This window comes from Ranitomeya imitator, chromosome 4 (genome assembly GCF_032444005.1).
Source record: "Ranitomeya imitator isolate aRanImi1 chromosome 4, aRanImi1.pri, whole genome shotgun sequence".
Classification (NCBI taxonomy): Eukaryota; Metazoa; Chordata; class Amphibia; order Anura; family Dendrobatidae; genus Ranitomeya; species Ranitomeya imitator.
The window spans coordinates 248,388,151-248,412,708 of NC_091285.1; positions in this window are offsets into that span (position 1 = coordinate 248,388,151).

Consider the following 24,558-nt stretch of genomic DNA (forward strand, 5'->3'; position numbering starts at 1 on the left):
CTCACTCACAGTCTTGCCTAAAAACACAGCCATGAATAAAGAATGGTACCAGAATGTCCTCCAAGAGCAACTTCTCCCAACCGTCCAAGAACAGTTTGACGCCCAACAATGCCTTTTCCAGCATTATGGAGCACCTTGCCATAAAGCTAAGGTGATAACTAGATGGCTCATGGAACAAAACATAGAGATTTTGGGTCCATGGCCTGGAAACTCCCCAGATCTTAATCCCATTGAGAACTTGTGGTCAATCATCAAAAGACGGGTGGACAAATAAAAACCAACAAATTCTGGCAAAATGCAAGCATTGATTATGCAAGAATGGACTGCTATCAGTCAGGATTTGGTCCAGAAGTTGATTGAGAGCATGCCAGGGAGAATTGCAGAGGTCTTGAAGAAGAAAGGTCAAAACTGCAAATATTGACTTGCTGCATTAACTCATTCTAACTGTCAATATAACCTATTTGTACTCATAATATGATTGCAATTATATTTCTGTATGTGGTATAAATATCAGACAAACACTAACAAAAACCAGAGGGCAGCAGATCATGTGAAAATATAATTTTGGTGTCATTCTCAAAAATTTTGGCCATGACTGTATATGGAGTCCACAAACTCTTCTAGGAAAATCTGCGCTCCAGGAGGCATATGAGGTATTGTCACATTCAGTAGAAATTGTTGGACAAATTTTGGTGGTATTTTTACCCACTTTTTGTGTGAAAATGTAAAATTCGGAGTTAAAACTAAATTTTGATGGTAAAAATTTAGCTATTTTTTCTTCACTGCTCAATGGTATAAAATTCTGTGCCACACCTGTGCTGTCAATATGATCTCTGCACCCCTAGATGAATTCATTGAGAGGTGTAGTTTGTAAAATGGGGTCACATATGGGGGGGTTCTGCTGTTCTGGCACCTCATGGGTTCCCCCAGTGGGTCAACAGCACTCCTTCCCTTCCAAGCTCAGCCATGCGCCTAAACAGTGATTTTCTCCCTCATATGGGGTATCAGAATGCTCAGGAGAAATTACCGGGATCTGTTGAAGCGTTCCAGAGTTATAACCTCATAAAATGACAGTGGTAAGAATTGCAAAAATTGGCCCGGTCATTAATGTGCAAACCACCCTCACGGGTAAAGGGATTAAAAGAATCGACTATGTCGCTACAGTCCCTACCAGAGATTTATCTAGGTTTCTGGCACCCGGGACAAGAATTCAGTTTGGTGCCCGCTAGTGATGAGCCAATATACTCGAGTATTTTTTAGTGCTTGGAGATTTAGTTTTCCTCACCTCAGCTGAATGATTTACATCTGTTGGGCAGCTTGATTACATGTGGGGATCATCTCCTTCTGCCTTCTTCAGACTGTGCGGCGTCAGCTGATCCCTAATCACATGCCACGGCCGTGACTCCGCACAGTCTGAAGAAGGCGGAAGGAGATGAGTGAGAGGCAAAGATATGCACTGCGCATGCCCATGAATCCCAGCCCCGCAGTGTGCATATATCAGAAGACACTGCGGGGCGGGTTCTCGGGCAGCGCGACCGCAGAGGTGCAGTCAGCCTGACATCTAATGATGTCAGAAGACGGGCAGCGCTAACTGCGCATGGCCAAGGGATAACATAACAGCGCAGGCTCCGGGACAGAAACAAACCATGGTCAGGAGGCGGTGCACGGCGCCAAGGGCGTATGAATGACGGCTGTGCCGCATCTGATTAGGAAGGAAAGTCCCGCCTCCGGGACTTTCACGGTATGAGGGAGCACATTTTCTAAGTGATTAGTTCAGCGTGTGCAAGGAGAATAACTAAAAGAGCCACCTTGTCCAAATGCAGCATTAGTGCTGCACAAGGTGGCTCTTTCAGTTACAAACGCCTGGGGGGGACAGGTTCCCTTTAATTTCTGTAGTAGTGTGAGTGTGGAGGGAGCAGGAGCAATTGCTGGATGCACAGCTGGGGATCAGCTGACGTTACTGAACCCCAATAACACGGCAGCAAGTTTTGACTGTGCAGACGGCACTTCCGAGCAGCAACTGGCGGTGTTGGAGCCCAGGGTCAATGCAAGAAACTGGCAGGAGAACTTGCCGCACACACAGCAGGGGAGCAGGTGGCGTTACTGAACCCCAATAACAGAGGAGCAACTGTTGACTGTGCGGACAGCACTTCCGGGCAGCAACTGGCGGTGTTGGAGCCCAGGGTCAATGCAAGAAACTGGCAGGAGAACTTGCTGCACACACAGCAGGGGAACAGCTGACGTTACTGAACCCCAATAACAAAGGAGCAACTGTTGACTGTGCGGACAGCACTTCCGGGCAGCAACTGGCAGTGTTGGAGCCCAGGGTCAATGCAAGAAACTGGCAGAAGAACTTGCCGCACACACAGCAGGGGAGCAGCTGGCGTTACTGAACCCCAATAACAGAGCAGCAAGTGTTGACTGCGCAGACAGCACTTCCGGGCAGCAACTGGCGGTGTTGGAGCCCAGGGAATCCAGGAGAAGCAGAGTGTAGGCCGAGGCCTAATTGGAGCAAGTTTCAAATCTGTAGTAGTGTGAGTGTAGAGGTAGCAGGAGCTATTGCCGGATACACAGCAGGGGAGCAGCTGATGTTACTGAACCCCACTAACACAGGAGCGAGTGTTTTTCTCTGTGCACACAGCACTTCCGAGCACCAACTGGCGGTGTTGGAGCCCAGGAATTACAGGAGAAACAGAGTGTAGGCTGAGGCCTAATTGGAGCAAGTTGAAAGGGAACCTTTAACCCCCCCAGGCATTAGTAACTGAAAGAGCCATCTTGTGCAGCGCTAATGCTGCCCAAGGAAAAGGTGGCTCTTTTAGTTATGCTCCTTGCACATGCTGAACTAAACACTTATTAAATGTGTCTTCTCATACCGTGAAACCATCCCAGAAGTGGGACTTTCCTTCGTAATGAGACGCAGCACAGCCGGCATTCATATCCCCTTGGCGCTGGGCGCCGCCTCCTCAGCGTTGTTTGAATCTGTCACAGAGCCTGCGCTGTTATGTTAAACCTTGGGCATGTGCAGTTAGTGATGCCCGTCTTCTGACATCATTTGGTGTCAGGCTGACTGCGCCTGTGCGGCCACGCTGCCCGAGATCATGACCCGCAGTGTCTTCTGATTTATTCACACTGCGGGGCTGGGAGTCATGGGCATGCGCAGTGCATATCTTCGCCTCTCACTCATCTCCTTCTGCCTTCTTCAGACTGTGCGGCGTCACGGCCGTGGCATGTGATTAGGGATCAGCTGGCCCTCAGTCAGAACACAGCGTCCTGTCCCTAACTGAATTCACAGCAGAGTGAACCCAAAATGGCGGCGGCGACTTTTATAATGCATCAAGACATCATTTCAGCAGCCAATCACAGCCATGCCAGTAGTTACATGCCTAACATGCAGAACAGGATGTGCCCACACTTCTAATGATTCCTCATTGGCTGAATTCTGGCTCTTTGAATTATGTGAACTTCCGTTTCCGGTATCCGATATACTGAAAGTATCGGAACTCGGTATCGGAATTCCGATACCGCAAATATCGGCCGATGCTCAACACTACTCCTGAGTTGTTCTCTTTCTTTTCTTCTTCATCTTGTCCAGACTCCATGAGTTTTCTCATCCTCAGCCATCTCTGCAGACTTCCATCTTCTCCTGTCTTGTGCAGCACATCCTCACCTGACACCCTTTAATGATAGCAGTGCCATTATAATACTCCCAAATAAAAATATTTGCCCTACATTGAGCCCTTGAATAAATAATTGCTCCTCACTATATTTCCTGCACAAAATATGACCCAGCGCTATCCCTCTTAAGGCACCTGCTCTCCACACTGCTCCCTGCTTTCCATACTGGGCCCCCTCTTCATACTGTTCTCTCACACTTAGTCCCCTCTTGTCACAGGTGCATCAGAGGCTGCAGACAGTTGAACAGCATCTGGCTGCAGAAGGTCTCTGTGGTTGGCTTTGCAGATGCCTTCCTAGTCCTTCTGACTCTTGGACCCAGTGGCAACCTCCCCCAGGATTTAATTGACACACCTGGACTGGGTGTTAATAGACTTCCTGTCTGCTTCTGGGAATCGGCGGTGATCTTTCCATTTTCCCCTGTTAAGGCTTGGGGCTATAGCAGTCGGATATCTTCCTCTTTGGTGTTGCTGGAGGACGTCTGTGTTACCTCTCTGAGTCTATTCAAGATGTGTTCCCCTTGTTTGTCTATCCCACTTGTCTTTAGTTGTAGTGGGATTTGACTAGTGCTACACCTTCCTTCCCTAAGCAGGGCTTATTGCCAGGGTAAGGCAGGCATTAGGTTCCTGCTTGGCGATAGGTGCAGAGCCTATATAGGGACGTTTAGAACAGACAGGTTGACTTTAGATTTGCTTAGGGGGTCCCCACTCCCCCCTTCTCTAGTGTTGGGCTCCCTTCCCCTCATCCCTTCATGTTGCATTTAGTCTTTCTTACACTGTGCGTGACACCCCTATATGGCCCAGTCTCTAAGCTGTGCCCCCTCATGACATCCCCCTTGGTATACTGTCACCTCCTGGCAGTGCCCTTACAATGTTGCCCCATGCTACACCCCCCACACTACTCAGCGTCCACTCACACTTTTTTCCCCATACTGTCTCCTTGCACATTTTCCCCTCCTTCCTCATACATTTACCCTCTCACTTTCCATACTGCCTCCTCACCCATCCCTCCGACTCCCCATACTGTGTCCGCACCCATCCCATCACCCTCATACTGTGTCCTCATACATTTTCCCCTCACTCCTCATACTGTGTCTGCACCCATTCCACCACTCACCATACTGTGTCTGTACCCTTACCCCATACATGTCCCCATCTCATACCTTCCTCCTCATATTGTGTCTTCAAATTTCTGCAGCTTCCCCTATTGTGTCTGCACCTGTCATTTCCTTGCTCCCCCAATTTGTGTCCTCAAATCATACTCCGTTGCATGAAATCTTACCCAGCCTCGTTACACTAAAAACTGTCACAGTAAATCTCCCCACATAATAAATACCCTCACACACAGTGAATACCCCTCTCACACACATACAGTGAATACCCCCACACACAGTAAATACCACACACAGTAAATCACCCATCATACACACAGTAAACCCCCCCATACACAATAATTACCCCCTCCACACACAGTAAATACCCCCACACACTCACAGCAAATACCCCCACACACACAGCAAATACCACCCCACACACCTAATACACCACTCCCAGTAAATAGCACCCAGGTAATACCCCCCTATCTTCGGTGTCTTCAGCTCCACTGATGTGGAGCTCTTACCACCTTCATGACATGATCACACTACTGGCGTTGCTCTGACCCAGTGGTAAGAGCTTCAATTGTACTCGCATCTGTTATAGATGCGACTAGTACTATTGAACACTGGGAGCCGGCGCTCTGCAGTTTCTCTGTGCTGCAGTCCAGGGGAGACACTTCGGACAGCCTTATCAGGCGGCCAGACTGCGTCCCCCTGCTGGCTGCGCCCAGGGCACATTCCCTGGCTGCTCCCTCTACACATGCCTCTGTTATCACAGAGAAATACGACGATGAACAGTTCTAAGAAAAGTTGGTCCAACTTTTTCTTTTATGAGAATAAAAATATTTATTAAAATAAGTCAGACAGGATAGCTGGCAGATCCTTTTCATGTTTTTCACCTACCAATCTCACCATTAGAATATTGTTAAAGCTAAGAAAGCTGTATAACTCAACTATGTGTAAAACAAAATTACAAGTGTATGTTTAATTTGTATAATAAATGTATAATTATTGATTTTAAGTTTATCTAACGTTTTTAATTTTACTGAAAAGTTTAAATTCCTTAGCAGAAAACTGCAATGTCATACGCAGCTTGAACTGACAAGGAACCAACACTGTATCTTCCTGTGTTAAGCATGACACAGCATAATGCTCATAGCTCATGGACTGATTAACAGCTTTGCATTATGAAAAGACCATGACCTGAAAATCGGATCTAGACAATTAACTTCTATTTATTTCAGGAAATTAATCTTTGTAGTAATAAAGCACAGATTAGCCACTGGTAACTTATACTAATTAGAGTTTTCTTTTAGTTAGGGGCAATTCAGCTCCAATCACTGTTCACATCTGGAACTGAAAACAATTGATCGGTGGGGATAGTATTGGACCACCATACTTCTGCTACTGGAAATCTATTCAAAGTACAGCTCCTTTAATATGACAATATAAATAATTCTGAGCAAAAGCAGTTGTGAGTGGTCCTCATTAGTTATTGTTAGCTATGTTTACAGTGGCATTTAAAAGTTTGGGCACCCCTGGTCAAAATTACTGTTATTAAAGATGACATATTTCCTTTGTAGTGTAGGCAAAAAAAACTATACATATTTTCATCTTTTACATTTTAAAAATTACAAAAAGGAAAATAGTGAGATGGAAATGTTTGGTCACCCTGCATGTTTAATACCTAGTAGCACCCACTTTTGAAAGTATAACAGCTTGTAAATGCTTTTTGTAGCCAGCCAAGAGTCTTTCGATTCTTGTTTGAGGGATTTTCATCCATTCTTCCAGTTCTGTGAGATTCTTGGGTCGTCTTGCATACACTGCTATTTTGAGGTCTAGTAACAGATTTTTAATAATGATCAGATCAAGAGACTGTAAGGGCCATTGTAATAACTTCAGCGTGCGCCTTTTGAGGCAATGGATTTTAACGTGTGTTTAGGATCATTATCCATTTGTAGAAGACATTCTATTTTCAACTTCAGCTTTTTTACAGATGGTGTTTTGTAGAAGACATTCTATTTTCAACTTCAGCTTTTTTACAGATGGTGTTTTGTTTGCATCAAGAATTTGTTGAAATTTCATTGAATCCATTCTTCCCTCTACCCGTGAAATGTTCCCTGTGTCATTGGCTACAAGACAACACCAAAGCACGATTGATCCATCCCCATGCTTAATGGTTATCTAGATGTTCTTTTGCTTAAATTCTGTGCCCTTTTTTCTCCATACATACCTTTTGATCATTGCGGCCAAAGAGTTCTACTTTAACTTCATCGGTTAACAGGACTTGTTTCCAAAATGCATCAAGCTTCTTTAGATGTTCTAGTTATCTAATAATTTGAAATAAATTATAACCAGGAATTCGCCTCCTGACGAAGCCACGATGGTGAAACGTACATCGAGGCCTCTCCTGCTGTGTAGCACACCAGCATTTCATGACAACATGTCCCAAGGTAGCTTAGGATTACTATAAATGACACACTCATTCATTGTAGCTGCTTGGGCTTGTCATATGTGTTTGGTCTTTTTTGGCTAAAGATTTAGAGTCTTATTTTCTATTTATTGACCAAACCCTTATGGATTGATTATGCATTCCACTATGCACCTCCTTGCCTAAACTAGTTATATTTAGCAATGATCAAATCCATCACGATCATATAACATCTGCAAGCGTGCTGTTTCAGCAGGGTTCTCTTTTCAGATTTATTTGTGTCCTGTTCCAGTATTATTTTTACCATCTGCATATACTGGATGCTCTTTTATTGCTGCTCCCCATTCATCATTATGTGTCTGTATATTTTATGTATATACTATTTTTGATATGTATTTGATATTCCAATAAATTGTACTACCTTTTTCTGATACCTCCATCTGTTGGCGTGGATTCCTGGTTATAATTTATTTCAAATTATTAGATAACTAGATCCTCCAGGCATTTATCACTGTTCCATAGCCACGTGCTGCTTTATAGGTTTATATGTTCAGGCCTAGAGGTAGGCCCTCTGCTGGCCGAGAGGGCGGTTTTTGTATAGGTGCTGTTCTTTAGATGTTCTTTTACACACTTCTGATGATGAATTTTATGGCGTAGATGTAGTAGAGGTGTTCTTCTGATGACTCTTGCAAGAAGGCCATATTTGTGCAGGTGTCTCTGAACAGTAGAACAGTGTACCACAAAGTGTACCAGAGTCTGATAAATCATTCTGAAGGTTCTGGTTGCCTCTCTAGCAAACCTACAAGCAGCTCTCACTGTAATTTTGCTTTGCTTACAGATCTAATTCTGACCTCCACTGTTCCTGTTAACTGTCATTACTCAATTACATTTCGAATAGAGGCCAGGGTAACTTGAAAACGCTTTGCTGTCTTCTTATAGCCTTCTCCTGCTTTGTGGGCCTCCGCTATTTTCATTTTCAGAGTGCTAGGCAGCTGCTTAGAAGAACCCATGGCTGCTGTTTTTTCACACAAGGTTAGAGAAGGCTGGGTTTTTATAAAGCTTGGAATTTTGCAACACCTGGCCTTTCCTAATGATGATACAATGAGTGAACAAGCTATAACCCTAACAGACTAATTAAGGTCTGAAACCTTGGTCCAAGATTTCTGAGCACAAAAATCTCCAAGGGTCCCCAAACGTTTGCATCGGTCCATTTCCCTTTTTGTAATTTTTAAAATAAAAAAATTACATTTTTTTTTGTCTAAAATACAAAGGAAATGTGTCATCTTTAACTTTAGGCCTTTTAGAGATCATTCCATCTTCAGCTTGCTTAACTGTTCATCAGGGGGTAGCTGAGACCCCATAGAACATGATTAGGGTCAGTTTTTACCAACCCCAGTGTTGCGATCACCGTTAATAACGGCGACTGCAAAAAAAAGTCAGATTTTCCATTTAATTTCTTTCTCCTCTGATGTGATCTAGCACATCAGAGGAAAGAGAAATTGTGTACCCCCGTACCTCAGGTGACTCTGGATCCTCCTGCATCCAGCGGTGATGTCCCCCGGCCGTCGGTGTCTTCTTCCAGGAAGAAAATGGTGGGCGCATGCGCAGTGCGCCCGCCGAGATCTGCCGGCCGGCACCCGGCAACAATTGGAAATATTTCCTATTGGTTCAATTTGATCACTGTGATAGACCCTATCACAGTGATCAAATTAAAAAATAGCAAATCAACCCCCCTTTATCACCTCCTTAGATAGGTAAAAATAATAAAATAAAATAAAAATATTTATTTTCATTTTTCCATTAGGGTTAAAGTTGGAGCTATTGTTAGGGTTGGAGTTAGAGCTAGGGTTAGGGTTGAGGTTATAGTTAGGGTTATAGCTAGGGTCTGAATATTTCTCACTTATCATTCAGAAATGCTACCTCCCAAGGGCTCCTCTTCTCTCTCTCAGAGCTCATGTGTTGGCATGCCATCATGATCTATTGATACCTTTCCTTCACCCACCAGCATAGATTGGAATAGCTACAGTACTAGAGAAAATAAAAATATGCACTAAATTTTGTGTCCAAACCGCTGTACTATTCCACACCACTTTTCTCCCTTCATAATTAGACTACAAGCTTTCTACTGTATACAGTCTAATTGCGATCTAGATCCTAACATAACAGGAATATTATTTTGACTGTTAGAAGCATCCAAAATTTTCCCAGAAATGAAAAACAAGTCACAGAATTAATTTCACAAGTATTAACTGAAGATTGCAGTAATGGCAAAGTACAGTATGAGTTTAGAAACTCTCCCACAAACTTCCATTCCAGTGACTCACATCACAAAGATACAAGAATGGCTAGAGGGAGAGAACAGCCAAGCTGCACAACCGGTGGAAAGAGTTTACCCTGCAAACTGCCTATTTCAAATAGTTACACATTAATCCTCAGGTTGTAGTTCCGCTATCACAGGAAAAGTCTCATGATGCCATCTGTTCCATTAACTTTCAGACTCACTATTCTTATATATTTTACCAAGTGATGCAAACCCTAGGTGATGGATAAACTGAGAACACCTGATGTAATATAGTGTGAGCATGTCAAACTATATCTTTAGAGAAAGGATGAACTCTGGAATACAAAGGCAACCCTGAGTCTTAACTATAAATGTGCTGTAAATTCTTGACTGATGACTGCTATTTCCGGAACTGTGTCACGAGAGACAGTGTACAGAATATGTGAAGTTACATGATGCAATCAGGAAGGATATTACAAGTATATCACACTGTGCACTCCGGAACTCTGAACTCTTTACTTATAGCTGAATGAAAAAGACTATGCTTCTTTCTAGGATTGTATGTAAACTAACAAAAACACAGTATAAAGTCATCAGCACGAAAATGAAACATACATTGAGAGCCAGCAAACCCTAGGGAATAGAAACTAAAGTTAGTAGACGGATATTAGATCATTTTCCTTATTATAAAAAAAAAAAGTTTAATATTTTTATTCATTTCTTTGATTTTTTTTCTCTTTAACTTTTAGGACTTGCGTGAAAATCTGATGTAGTTTTATATCAAATTTTTGCAAAAAATTGGAAAATTCTCGAGGGTTCACAAACTTTCTCGGTTAGTACATTATTCAACATGGGTGTTTCAATGCTAAGAAGGAAAAGTCAAGGAATTAAAAGAAAAAAATCCCAGGATTGATAGACGTTACTATGCAAATAATAAAAAAAGGAAACAAAATTTTGCAAACGCCTCAAATAACTCAGTATGAAATACACGCACTTACATGCACTTTGCTGCTATCAATGAGGTTATCAATGATTGTCTGAGGAATGTTTTGCCACAATTAATGCATTTAAGCATGCAAATCATCAAGATCTGTTGCTGTCAGCTCTCTTTGCAATTGGCAACCCATAATGTCTAAGAAGTGTTTGATTGGAAATGAGTCAAGAGACACTGCAGATCATGGTAACAAATGCAAGCTATGCAGCCTGCTCACAGTAGCATGAGCAACATGGCCTTGTGTTGTCAGCTTGAAAAGTGACTCCCGGTCATTTTGGAGTCATTTGGAGAAATATCTGTAGAACTATTTCAACAAACAAAACAATGTGATGCTGAGCTTTTAAGGTATCTGGAATGAAGACTAGAGACGTCCAGCTACTGTAAATTGTGCCACCCCACACCATAGTCTCGGCAGTAGGACTGGTGTGATGTTCCCGTGTGTTGTTGCACACAGAGTTTCCATATTAAGACCAGAAGCTAGATTGGAGCAGTGAAGGCTGGAATGAAGGTCTATCCTCTTCAGCAAAGAGTCCTGCTTTAGTTTTGGATGCAATGAAAGCTGAGGATTGTCTAGTGACCACATGGGCAACGCCATGAAGAGCACCACTGTTCCTGTTAACTGCCATCTCTTAATTACATTTAAAATGTAAATGTTAAAAAAGACTTATACACACAGTACAGACCAAAAGTTTGGACACACCTCATTTAAAGATTTTTCTGTATATTCATGACTATGAAAATTGTAAATTCACACTGAAGGCATCAAAATTATGAATTAACACATGTGGAATCATGTTAGGGTTGGCAGAAAGCACCGAATATATTTATTAAATGAGATAGGTGCGTTCGCAACCCGGGATCCACCGTGCAGGAAAGAACCTGCTGCTAAGCAAGGCGGCGAAGCAAATTAGTACAAACGAACTCTGTTACTTCACAGAGCCCGTAGTAAAGAGAATGCTGTGCCCTGTTTAGCTCACAGGGGACACAGCTACTGTGTAGAGCCGACAGTGGTCATGCAGTCCAACCAACACGCAGCTCCTCTCCGGTGGAGCCGGAATACTAATGGTTATTTGCCAGCCCTGAATTCAGACATAAACTCCTCGCCTGAGGTGCCAGCATTTTAGGGGCTTATTTCAGCCGGGTCCCTGACAACACACATGACCACACTGGCACTGAGCTCATACATATTTGATACTAGCGCCTGGCCATGCGGTCATGAGAACCTTTTATAGCTGTAGCACCTACAGGACCTTCCTAGAAGTACCAATGGAAGGCTGCAACAGAACTTGATCAGGTACAGGACCTTCCTGGAGGACCAATGGAAGTTGCTGCAGTACCTGAGCATGTGACCCTTGATCTCCACTGAGAGATCTTACCCTGGGCATGCTCAGTGTGTGCAAAGCAGAACTTAGTCCCAGAAAAGCCTGCTTGCCGCAGACCAGTGCAGGGTACAATAGTAGAGCATGGAGAAGCAGCAGTAACACTTTGCACAGTATCAGATTCAGTGAGACGCTGGGACCAATGTCTCCGCTGAGCAGGCTCCACTGCGGCCGATGCAGAATGGGAGACCGCAGCAGACAAGGTTCGAGATTCCCCCTGTGCAGCGGCGGGAACTCGACTCCTAATAGAATTATATACTTAACAAAAAAGTGTGAAACAACTGAAAATATGTCTTATATTCTAGGTTCTTCAAAGTAGCCACCTTTTGCTTTGATGACTGCTTTGCACACTCTTGGGATTCTCTTGATGAGCTTCAAGAGGTAGTCACTGGAAATGGTCTTCCAACAATCTTGAAGGAGTTCCCAGAGATGCTTAGCACTGGTTGGCCCTTTTGCCTTCACTCTGCGGTCCAGCTCACCCCAAACCATCTTGATTGGGTTCAGGTCTGGTGACTGTGGAGGCCAGGTCATCTGGCGTAGCACCCCATCACTCTCCTTCTAGGTCAAATAGCCCTTAAACAGCCTGCAGGTGTGTTTGGGGTCATTGTCCTGTTGAAAAACAAATGATGGTCCAACTAAACGCAAACTGGATGGAATAGCATGCCGCTGCAAGATGCTGTGGTAGCCATGCTGGTTCAGTATGCCTTCAATTTTATATACATATATTTTGCCTAAAATACAAAGGAAATGTGCAGAGATGCAATCCCGAACAGTAAAGTTCGGGTTTTGTACCGAACACCTAGTGTTAGGGCACGGACTCCAAACAAAGACTTCTCCAGGAAGTCCAGGCTACTGTTTGGATTTGGCAGCCCGAAAATCAGGTGTTTCTCACAGTGTCATCTGCATGACAACATGAGAAACACCGGCGGTTCTGATCGGCATTAACATTATTACCACCGATAAGAGCGCTGTGACTCCTATGCTGTCAGACTGCAGTATGCCAAAATGTATTCGAGTAAGCCAAAATCTTCCTAAAAAAAAGCATCTTGTGAACAGATGAGACCAAGATAGAACTTTTTGGTAAAGCACATCATTGTACTGTTTACCAAAAACTAATTGATGTCTACAAAGAAAAGAACCTTCCTACAGTCAAATATGGTGGAGGTTTAAAGATGTTTTGGGGTTGTTTTGCTGCTTCTGATACTGGGTGCCTTGACTGTGTGCAAGGCATCATGAAATCTGAAGATTACCAAAGGATTTTGGGTGGCAATGTCAGAAAGCTAGGTTTGCGTCCTAGGTCATGGACCCCAAAAACACTTCAAGAAGCACCCAGAAAAGGATCGAAAAAAGCACTGGAGAGTTCTGAAGTAGCCAGCAATGAGTCTGGCTCTCATCTCATTGTTCACCTGTGGAGACATCTTAAAATTGCTGTTGGGAGAAGGCACGCTTCAAATATGAGAAACCTGGACCAGTATGAAAAAGAAGAGTGGTCCAAAATTACAGTTGAGAGGTGTAAGACGTTTTTGATGGTTATAGAAAGTTTGGATGTTTTGGGTTGTCATTATGATTTAAAAAGAGAAAACACAGTAGTTTGACAATAAATGGCTTCACCCAACCACTGACCATGAGTTCACAAAAAGTTTTGGTGTTATCATTCATATTCTCTGAAAAAAGGCCAAGAAAGCAAAAATTCCGCCGGGGTATGTAAACTTTTGAGCACAACTGTATTTGGTTATTTTCAGATCACCAATGCTTCTGAAAGGAGATTTTCAGACATCACCAATATAAGGAATTATTAAGCGGCATGTATTCTGCACGGTTATTGTGAACAGGAATTCCCAGTAATGCTTGCTCACAATAATTGTGCAGTCTGAAAAGGTGACCGATCATCCAACGAAGCAAAATACTCATTCGTCGAGTCAAATAAACTTTTGATGTTCACAAAAAAAATCATTGTTCTTGACAGCACATTGTCTTGTGTATATAAGACATGTGCCACTGAGAAGAATAGCAGACTTTGCGTAATGAATGATCTATTATACATAATTCAGTGTGCATCTAAAGCAGGGACAGTCAAACAGGTTATGAAAAAAAAACGCTGACCATGAAACATGTCGCTGGTCGGTGGCCATTTAACGGTGAACATTGCACAATGTAAATGGACGATACAAGCACCTCGACAATCAGTACTTAGTCCATGCAGATGATAGATTCATAAATAATTCAAATATTTGATATGTTTTCTGAAATACAATGAGAGAACGGGAATCTGCTATCCTGGATCATGGTGATAGGAGAACGTCTTACTTGGACACATCTGCAATAGAAAGAATCCAAGGCAGATTGGTCGCATAAATGTGTAGAGATACTCAAGGCAGGTGAATTAAATTCATGTCTAGGGTGCTTGAATTTTAAACAACCCTTGTTTTTTTGTGCTAAAATGTAATTTTTCATTCAAAAATATAATTAGAAAAGTAATAGAATGAATGTATTCTACTTAATGAAACTGCTATACTGACATGTTAATCTGCCTTCCTCCCACTCTACTTTTTCAGTGTCGTCATTACAAACTCTGTTCATTTATTTTGACATGAGGATGAAAAATTTGAACACAACAATATTGAGATATTTTGCCCTCTCTGCTGTGATTTTTCCGTGTACTGATTATGCAATGTTAGTCTTCCCTTTCAAATGTGCTCATGCAAATTGACTACTGGTAATTCTTCTATCCAAGCTCTATTGGAAAACATGTTGCTATATAATTTGCATTTCATGAGTGAAATAAATTGTGAATGCGTCTAATAATGTCATAATGGCATTTATAAAAAGAGAAATGAAGGAGCATGGCCAGAATCAAACGCAACTGCGCTGGAATATTTTATAAAGCAAATGAAAGCCTGTGCTGATAAAACATGCTATATTTGTGGTAACAACTCACACCCTTAAGACGGGAACATGACTTCAGGAGTCACATGCTTGCTGCAGGAACATCTCTTGGATTATTCTGAGGTACCAGACGACGTTAACGACATTACATTATGTGACTGGCGGTGCCAGTGCTACAGCTCTAAGTCAATGTAACCTAATGGATGACCTGCCTTCAGTATAAAGAGCAGGAGAGGGAGAACATCTTATGAAAGATTTCTATTCCGGATTCTGCTGAATCTTCCAAAAGGTGCAAACCTGCTATCACTGACACCACTGGGATCTTGGGTCTATTGCAATTTAACCAAGCATCTTATCTTGACTTTAACTGTGCCTATACATAGTTTTTAGACCCCAATCAGATCTGTATCAATAATTAATTATTTGGATAATTAAAGGGAATCTGTCAATAGGATCAACACTCCTAGAAAGTCTACATGGTCACACAGGTTATAGGAAGCTGAATAAAATTATACCTTGATACCTGTGATCTGATGTCTTATTCCATAGAAATGCTGTTCAAACCTAAGGGCCGGACACTGATCTGGATGAAGATCTGCCTCCAGAGCTTATTTTAAATAAAAGGGGGCAATGCCAGTGAGACATGTAATGACTGACAGTCTGCTCTCCTGGTCTCACTGCAGAGCTCTCACAGTACAGTACGAGTTAACCAAAGCCTTGAAAGGATTGTTAAGAAAAGGCCATTAAAAAATTTGGGGGAGATTCATTCATTCAAGAACCACCACACACAGACGTATCCAAGACATGGGCTACAAGTGTCGGATTCCTTGTGTCTAACCACTCATGACCAATAGACAACACAAGAAGCGTCTTATCTGGGTCAAGGAGAAAAATAACTGGATTGTTGCTCAGTGGTCCAAGGTGTTGTTTTCAGATTAAAGTAAATTTTGTATTTCATTTGGAAATCAAGGTCCCAGAGTCTGGAGGAAGAGTGGAGAGGCCACAATCCAGGCTGCTTGAGGTCTAGGGTGAAGTTTCCACAATCAGTGATGGTTTGGGGAGCCGTGTCATCTGCTGGTGTAGGTCCGCTGTGTTTTATCAAGACCAAAGTCAGCGCAGCCGTCTACCAGGACATTTTAGAGCACTTCATTCTTCCCTCTGCTGACAAGCTTTTTGGAGATGTAGATTTCATTCTCCAGCAGAACTTGACACCTGTCCACACTGCCAAAAGTACCAATACCTGGTTTAAAAACAACAGTATCACTGTGATTGATTGACCAGCAAATTTACCTTACCTTAACTCCAGCGGCAAAGTTTAGTCCAATGTGTAAAATTACCCTAACTGCTTTAGTTTTAATAGAAGGAACTTTATAACATCTATCAACATCATCTATCACGAGAGAAACAGGAGCCCTCCTCCCCAAAATACACATTAAAAAATTATTACTCAATTCTGATGATATTGATAGCTTTGATCGACTTTAGACTAATGTGTATGAGGACCTTAACGTCTTTACTTGTAATAATAGAAACTTTACAGAAAGTAAGTGTAGCGCCCTAGGGTCCTAGTCGTCACAGTGGTATTGCTTTCCTCCTGGGGAGAGTGATGCTACGTTTGGAGGCAAGGAAGGATAACTGCATCCAGGTATCACAAATATGCAACACATTCACACTCCAGGCCACCAGGGGGAGCTTTTGATCCTATTTACTAGGTCACTTCCCACAGATATATAACTTGTAGTCTGCAGGGAAAGTTAGTTAGTTCCAGACAGGAGTCAGTGGGAGACATCTGTCTGGGGAGGACAGCGGGTCTAAGGAGCTGTGCATGCCCACAGAGCGGCAGCTCCCAGAAAGAGACATTTTAAAGGCAGAATTGTATTGCAGCGAGCATGAAGGAAGTCAAAGCAAAGGAGAGGATACGAGAAGGGGACCAGCCCCAAACAGACTGCCTCCTTCTGAGGCGCAGAACACCGGTAGCCGAGTGTAGTAAGGACCTCTATGCCTTACTTCAGAGACTGGCAGGACAGAAGAACTTTACGTTACCTGTCTGCAGCTACACCCAGGTGGCACGGTGGCACCCCTCAGGGGCCGGGGCGTGCTAGAGTCCCTATAAACAGCCTCAAGCCACTATGTGAGGCCATTATAGTGTACAGAGCTCTCTATGGGTCCCATTATACTGCATAGAGGACTATGTCGGGCCATTATACTGTATGGAGCACTATATGGGACCCATTATACTATTTGGAGCACTATGAAGGGCATTATACTGTATGGAGCTCCATGCAGGGCCCATCATACTATATGGAGCACTTTATGAGGTCATTATACTGTTGGGAGCACTATTTGGGGCCATTATACTGTAGGGAGCTCTCTATGGGGAACATTATACTGTATGAAGCACCATGTGGGGCCCATTATACAGTATGGTGCACTATGTGAGGTCATTATACTGTAGGTAGTACTATGTAGGGCTATTATACTGTAGAGAACTCTCTATGGGGCCCATTATACTGCATAGAGGACTATGTGGGCCATTATACTTTATGGAGCACTATGTGGGGCCCGTTATACTATTTGGAGCACTATGAGGGGCCCATTATACCATATAGAGAACTAAATGAGGCCATTATACTGTATGGAGAACTATGGGGGCCCCATATACCATATGGAGGACTGTGTGGGGATTACAGTTGGGGAATCATACTGTGATGGGGTCACCATACTTTACTGGGGAGATTGAGGGGGGTACAGTAGGGTGATCATACTGTGCGTTCAGGGTACCATGGAGGAATTCACTATGGTGGTATTTTACTGTGTTTGGGGAGGCCTTTTGTTGGCATCATACTTTATTATCTGTATTATTTAAGGTTTTTTATCCTTTGTTATTTCATATTTATTTAAGCTATTTGACTCAATGCTTTTTACTGCTCTTATATAACATATTACATTATTCCAATACGTTATTCTAAGATTTATTAATTAATATTTTCTTTGTTTCTGGGACAATCCTTTTAAGTTTGTTTCATATGAAAGGGGTCACTGTTATATTTGATGATAAATAAAACTTCCTCAATTGTAGACTTTTTTTTTTTAAATATCAAGGTTAGCCTGCGTCTTTATCTAAACTTTTAATTTTGGCTATCTGTGTATTTGAAATTGACATCCCTGACAGACTTAACATATGTACCTTAATCGATATCTATATTTTTGATTATTCCACTTCTATGGGAGTAGTAATTTAGTGGACGAAGTGGGCTCACACATTACACCACTGCTCCCATAGAAGTGGACAGAGCAGGGGTCACACGTTACACCACTTGTCCCACAGAAGTACAGAGAGCAGGGTTACACATTACACCCCTGTTTCCATAGACCTAGACAGAGCGGGGTCACATATTACACCACTGCTCGCATAGAAGTGGATGGAGAGGTGTTACACATTACATACATTAGATACTGCATATCTAATCCCATCTTGTGTGATACTCTCCGCTGAGCCTAATATCCCTTCATGTTACACACTACACTGAGCCCTCTATCTAATCCCAGTGAGGGTTGCTCTATGCGTATCTAATCGCAGCCCGAGATAGAAGCCACGTATCTAACTCCAGCTTATAATACAGCGAGCAGCACCAACTAACAGAATCATCACTGCCGGCCATACACGGTGACACTGGCTACTTGTCAGTATCTCTTGCAGTCACCAACAAAATGGCTCTGCACTGTGATCCTAAACTTCATCCTCTCTTATTCTTTTGCAAACACCCAGAAGGGCATGAGAGGAGTGACGTCACACACATGTGAGCAGATCCCTCCCACATTTACTGCAGTCATAATGTGAGCTAGCAGTACACTAGGTTTCAGCAGCTCCCCCCCTAGTGTTTAAAAGTGGAAAATATCAATCCTTTTAAAATAATTTTTCATATTTTATGTTATTAAAAACAAATGATTATATTATTTTAATTTAAAAAAATGAATACTTGATATTTTTTCAATTGTTGAAAAAAATTTGGAGGGATGGCACCTTCTCTTTAATGAAATGACTCCACTTTTCAACTACTTTACATGTGTTTTGTTTTCTGAACCTTTGTGGCATGTTAATGTAGTGCTACATCTTTGGTAAAGATTCTATGAATTTTGTCAAAGTCCATTGGCTTAAAAATACAAACCTGGACAGACATGGCTCTAACCACTACATCTGGCAGGTCCCTGAGAAATGATGCCTTCACTTTCATAGGGATCTTGACATACAACAGGACCTCCTGGGTTGCATCCACAGAATAGCTGCTGGCCAAAGGAGCGAGCCTGAGGCAAGAATAGTCAAACTATCCAGATCAGTAACAGAAGGGACAGAACCAGGGAGACAATCAAAAGGTAATGTCTGAGGAATAGTCAGGGTTTGATACCCCACCATCCTTAATTGCTCCTCTAATGTGTAGAGCTGAGCTGGAGTGAGAAAGTTTACCAGAGTTAAAACCTGATGATCCTTGTTGACCTAACTTATGGAAAGTTATGAACTCGGGTGGACTTTCTCATGGAAGTTCAGGGCTAGCATTTATGCTCCTGTCAGTGTGTTCTGGCTGACGGGGAGAGCGGTCATTTATGTGACTCCAAATCATCTGAATCGTTGTGGGACAGTATGGATTATCTTCACTTCAGATAGATGAGGGATAGGGTTGTTTATTATTTTTGTTTTTTTTTTGTTTTTTTTTACAGGGGACATGGGCATTGGTGGATTAGGTGTGAGGTGAGTATCATGATTGTCTTTTACAGGTGGCAGGTGCTTCAATGGAACATTCACAAGGTGAGTATAACTGTGATTTTTTATTTGAAATTATGGTGTCTGTTTCTTTCAAATAAAGGGTTTTATTGTGGCTGTGTCTTTTTTACAACCTAACTATGGGGTTAGTATTAGTAGCGACTTATAGACGCCTCTCCATTACTAACCTGTGGGCTTTAGGTCAGCAGCCATAAATTGTTTAAAGGTAGACTTAAAGAGAACCTGCCATCAGGTTTCTTGTTAATATTCTGCTGCTAGGACATTATGTCCCTTTTAATTCATTCAGTGTGCCCCTTGCATCCAGGCAGACCTCTCAAAAATATATTTTTTCACTGCTCTCTTGCATGGTACTCGTCACGAAGCAATCCGATGGTCATGTATAGAGAAAACTGAGTGCCTGCTGTGAGTTTGCTAATCCACCCCTGTGCCATGCATGAGAGCAGTAAATAAAGAACATTTTTTGAAGTATGCTGGGATGCAGGAACTCACAGAACAGATTGTTAAGATACTAATTAGGAAGGACATCATGTGCTGGCAGTAGTTTAATAACGGGAAACATGACGACAAGTTCCTTTAATGTGTGATCCTGTAAAAGATATTGCCATTTTTATCAGTTAAGTGATATCACATTTATTTTTAGTTGTAATACCTTTCATAGTCTTCGAGCTCTTCCTACACTGTAGTTTCACTGCATCTTCTTTTTCACATTAAAGAAAACCCAAGGTTGAAATGAAGCTGTTATTTCAATTAGCATGTGTAAATCCAAAGGCTAAATTTACTGTGGAACATGCAGTGCATATGGCAATCTTTGAATTTAGTGATGTGCATGAGCATTCGGTAGATAACTGTTTTCTTTATATACAGTTGTGCTCAAAAGTTTACATACCCCGGCAAAATTTTTGCTTTCTTGGCCTTTTTTTCAGAGAATATGAATGATAACACCAAAACTTTTTACCACTAAGGGTGCGTGTCCACGGTCCGTAATGATGGCACTTTGGACGGAGCAGAAACCCTGCTCCGCCCAATGCACCGCCCCCTTCTGTACGCCTGGTGATTCCGGATGTGTTCATTGTACACATCCGGAATCTCCACACCCCATACATAGGGTCCTGTGATTTACCTTGTGGCGACGGAGCATCGCCGCAAGGTAAACAGACATGCTGCGTTCTAAAAAGACGTGCCGCATGTCCGTAAACGCAGGGCCGCCGGATGCATGTTCGCACGCATAGTGGAGACGGGATTTCATAAAATTGCCTCCACTATGCTGTAACATCTGGACGCTGTGGATTGAACGCTGCGGCTGTATGCAGCGTTCAATCCGCAGCTAATCCGGATGTAATCCGGCACTTGGACAGAAACCCTAATGGTTAGTGGTTGGGTGAAGCCATTTATTGTCAAACTACTGTGTTTTCTCTTTTTAAATCTTAATGATAGCCCAAAACATCCACATGACCCTGATCAAAAGTTCACATACCCTGGCGATTTTGACCTGATAACATGCATGGAAGTTGACACAAATGAGTTTGAATGGCTACTAAAGGTAACATCCTCACCTATGAACTGTTTGCTTGTAATTAGTGTGTGCATAAAAGCTGAGTAAGTTTCTGGGATACAGACAGACTCTTGCATCTTTCATCCAGCCACTGACGTCTCTGGATTGTGAGTCATGGGGAAAGCAAAAGAATTTTCAATGGATCTGTGGGAGAAGGTAGTTAAACTGTATAAAGCAAGAAAGGGATACAAAACAATATCCAAAGAATCAATAATGCCAGTCAGCAGCATTCAAACTGTGATTAACAAATGGAAAATCAATCACTAACCATTAGTGGAGAATGCAAACAGACCCAAATGCTAAACGCCCATATTATTATCCCTGGAAATGTTGCCATTTGGGCTTGTGGGAACTGAGTGTTTATTCGACCTCTTGGCGGTGGCAGCCACACGTAATTTGATTCCCAGCCACCATTATTTTTCCCAGTGTGCCGTCCCCGTGTTACAGAAGCATGTGTTACACAATATCAGCCGTGCTCTGGCCAATGCACTCACAGGGAATGTCCACCATAACCACAGACATATGGACAAGTTATTGTGGACAGGAATGCTACATTTCCCTGACAGTACACTGGTTGAACCTGGTGGAGTTTGAAATATATTTTACTCATGTTATTCAACTAGGGGAAAAATAAATCAATTTGATATTTGTGCCCGCCACACCTGCGCCATAGCAGCTATCGGTGTATATAGCTGTGATCCGAAAGCTGCTACTGCGCATGCGCCAGCAGAGCCATTTTACTAGAGAAGAAAAAATAATTTATCCTCCAAGATGGCGCTGCCTGTTATGGACCTGGTGGTTAGGAGCACCCGGAATGACCTGATGGTTAAACTACCACAGGACAAGCTCTGGGAAGTGGGAGCTCTGCTGACCGCAACCCCTAATCCTATCACACAACTAGAAATAGCCGTGGAGCGTACCTAACATGACCTAGACGCCTCTTCACAGCCTAAGAGCTAACTAGCCCTGAAGATAGAAAATAAAGCCTACCTTGCCTCAGAGAAATTCCCCAAAGGAAAAGGCAGCCCCCCACATATATTGACTGTGAGTTAAGATGAAAGTCACAAACACAGAAATGACACGGGTTTCAGCAAAGGGAGGCCAGACTTACTAAACAGACTGAGGATAGGAAAGGTATCTTTGCGGTCAGCACAAAAAACTACAAAAGACGACGCAGAGTGTGCAAAAAGACCTCCGCACCGACTCACGGTGCGGAGGTGCCACTCTGCATCCCAGAGCTTCCAGCTAGCAAGACAAAATCATGATAGCCAACTGGACAAGGAAACAATGAACAAATAATAACTAGCAAGGACTTAGCTTCTGCTGGAGTAGACAGGTCACCAGAAAGATCCAAGAGCGAACTGAACCAGTACAAGAACATTGACAGCTGGCATGGAGTAACGATCTGAGTGGAGTTAAATAGAACAGCCAGCCAAAGAATAAACTACGTCACCTGTGGAAGGAACCTCCGAAGCAGCAGCTCCACTCACAGCCACCAGAGGGAGTCCATGAACAGAACTTGCTGAAGTACCATTCATGACCACAGGAGGGAGTTCGAAAACAGAATTCACAACAGTCACCCCCCCTTGAGGAGGGGTCACCGAATCCTCATCAGAGCCCCCAGGCCGATCAGGATGAGCCAAATGAAAGGCACGAACTAGATCGGCAGCATGAACATCAGAGGCAAAAACCCAGGAATTATCTTCCTGACCATAACCCTTCCACTTGACCAGGTACTGGAGTTTCCGTCTCGAAATACGAGAATCCAAAATCTTCTCCACCACATACTCCAACTCCCCCTCGACCAACACCGGGGCAGGAGGATCAACGGAGGGAACCATAGGCACCACGTATCTCCGCAATAACGACCTATGGAACACATTATGGATGGCAAAAGAAGCTGGAAGGGCCAAACGAAATGACACAGGATTGAGAACCTCAGAAATCTTATACGGACCAATGAAACGAGGCTTAAATTTAGGAGAGGAAACCTTCATAGGAACATGACGAGATGACAACCAAACCAAATCCCCAACACGAAGTCGGGGACCAACACAGCGCCGGCGGTTAGCGAAACGTTGAGCCTTCTCCTGGGACAATGTCAAATTGTCCACCACATGAGTCCAAATCTGCTGCAACCTGTCCACCACCGTATCCACACCAGGACAGTCCGAAGGCTCAACCTGCCCTGAAGAGAAACGAGGATGGAAACCAGAATTACAGAAAAAAGGCGAAACCAAAGTTGCCCAGCTGGCCCGATTATTAAGGGCGAACTCAGCCAAAGGCAAGAAGGACACCCAATCATCCTGATCAGCAGAAACAAAGCATCTCAGATTTGTCTCCAAAGTCTGATTAGTTCGTTCGGTTTGGCCATTTGTCTGAGGATGGAAAGCCGAAGAAAAAGACAAATCAATGCCCATCTTAGCACAAAAGGACCGCCAAAACCTCGAAACAAACTGGGAACCTCTGTCCGAGACGATGTTCTCCGGAATGCCATGCAAACGAACCACATGCTGGAAAAACAATGGCACCAAATCAGAGGAGGAAGGCAATTTAGACAAGGGTACCAAATGAACCATCTTAGAGAAGCGATCACAAACCACCCAAATGACCGACATCCTTTGAGAGACAGGGAGATCTGAAATAAAATCCATGGAAATATGCATCCAGGGCCTCTTCGGGACCGGCAAGGGCAAAAGCAACCCACTGGCACGAGAACAGCAGGGCTTAGCCCGAGCACAAGTCCCACAGGACTGCACAAAAGAACGCACATCCCGTGACAAAGAAGGCCACCAAAAGGATCTAGCCACCAAATCTCTGGTACCAAAGATTCCAGGATGACCCGCCAACACCGAACAATGAACCTCAGAGATAACTCTACTAGTCCATCTATCAGGGACAAACAGTTTCTCCGCTGGACAACGGTCAGGTCTATCAGCCTGAAACTTCTGCAGCACACGCCGCAAATCAGGGGAGATGGCAAACAAAATTACCCCCTCTTTGAGAATACCCGCCGGCTCAGGAACACCCGGAGAGTCAGGCACAAAACTCCTTTACAGGGCATCAGCCTTCACATTCTTAGAGCCCGGAAGGTACGAAACCACAAAATCAAAACGGGAGAAAAACAGCGACCATCGAGCCTATCTAGGATTCAACCGTTTGGCAGACTCGAGATAAGTCAAATTCTTGTGATCCGTCAAGACCACCACGCGATGCTTGGCTCCTTCAAGCCAATGTCGCCACTCCTCGAATGCCCACTTCATGGCCAACAACTCTCGATTGCCAACATCATAATTGCGCTCAGCAGGGAGAATTTTCTAGAAAAGAAGGCACATGGTTTCATCACCGAGCCATCAGAACTTCTTTGCGACAAAACAGCCCCTGCTCCAATCTCAGAAGCATCAACCTCAACCTGAAACGGGAGCGAAACATCTGGCTGGCACAACACAGGGGCAGAAGAAAAACGACGCTTCAACTCCTGAAAAGC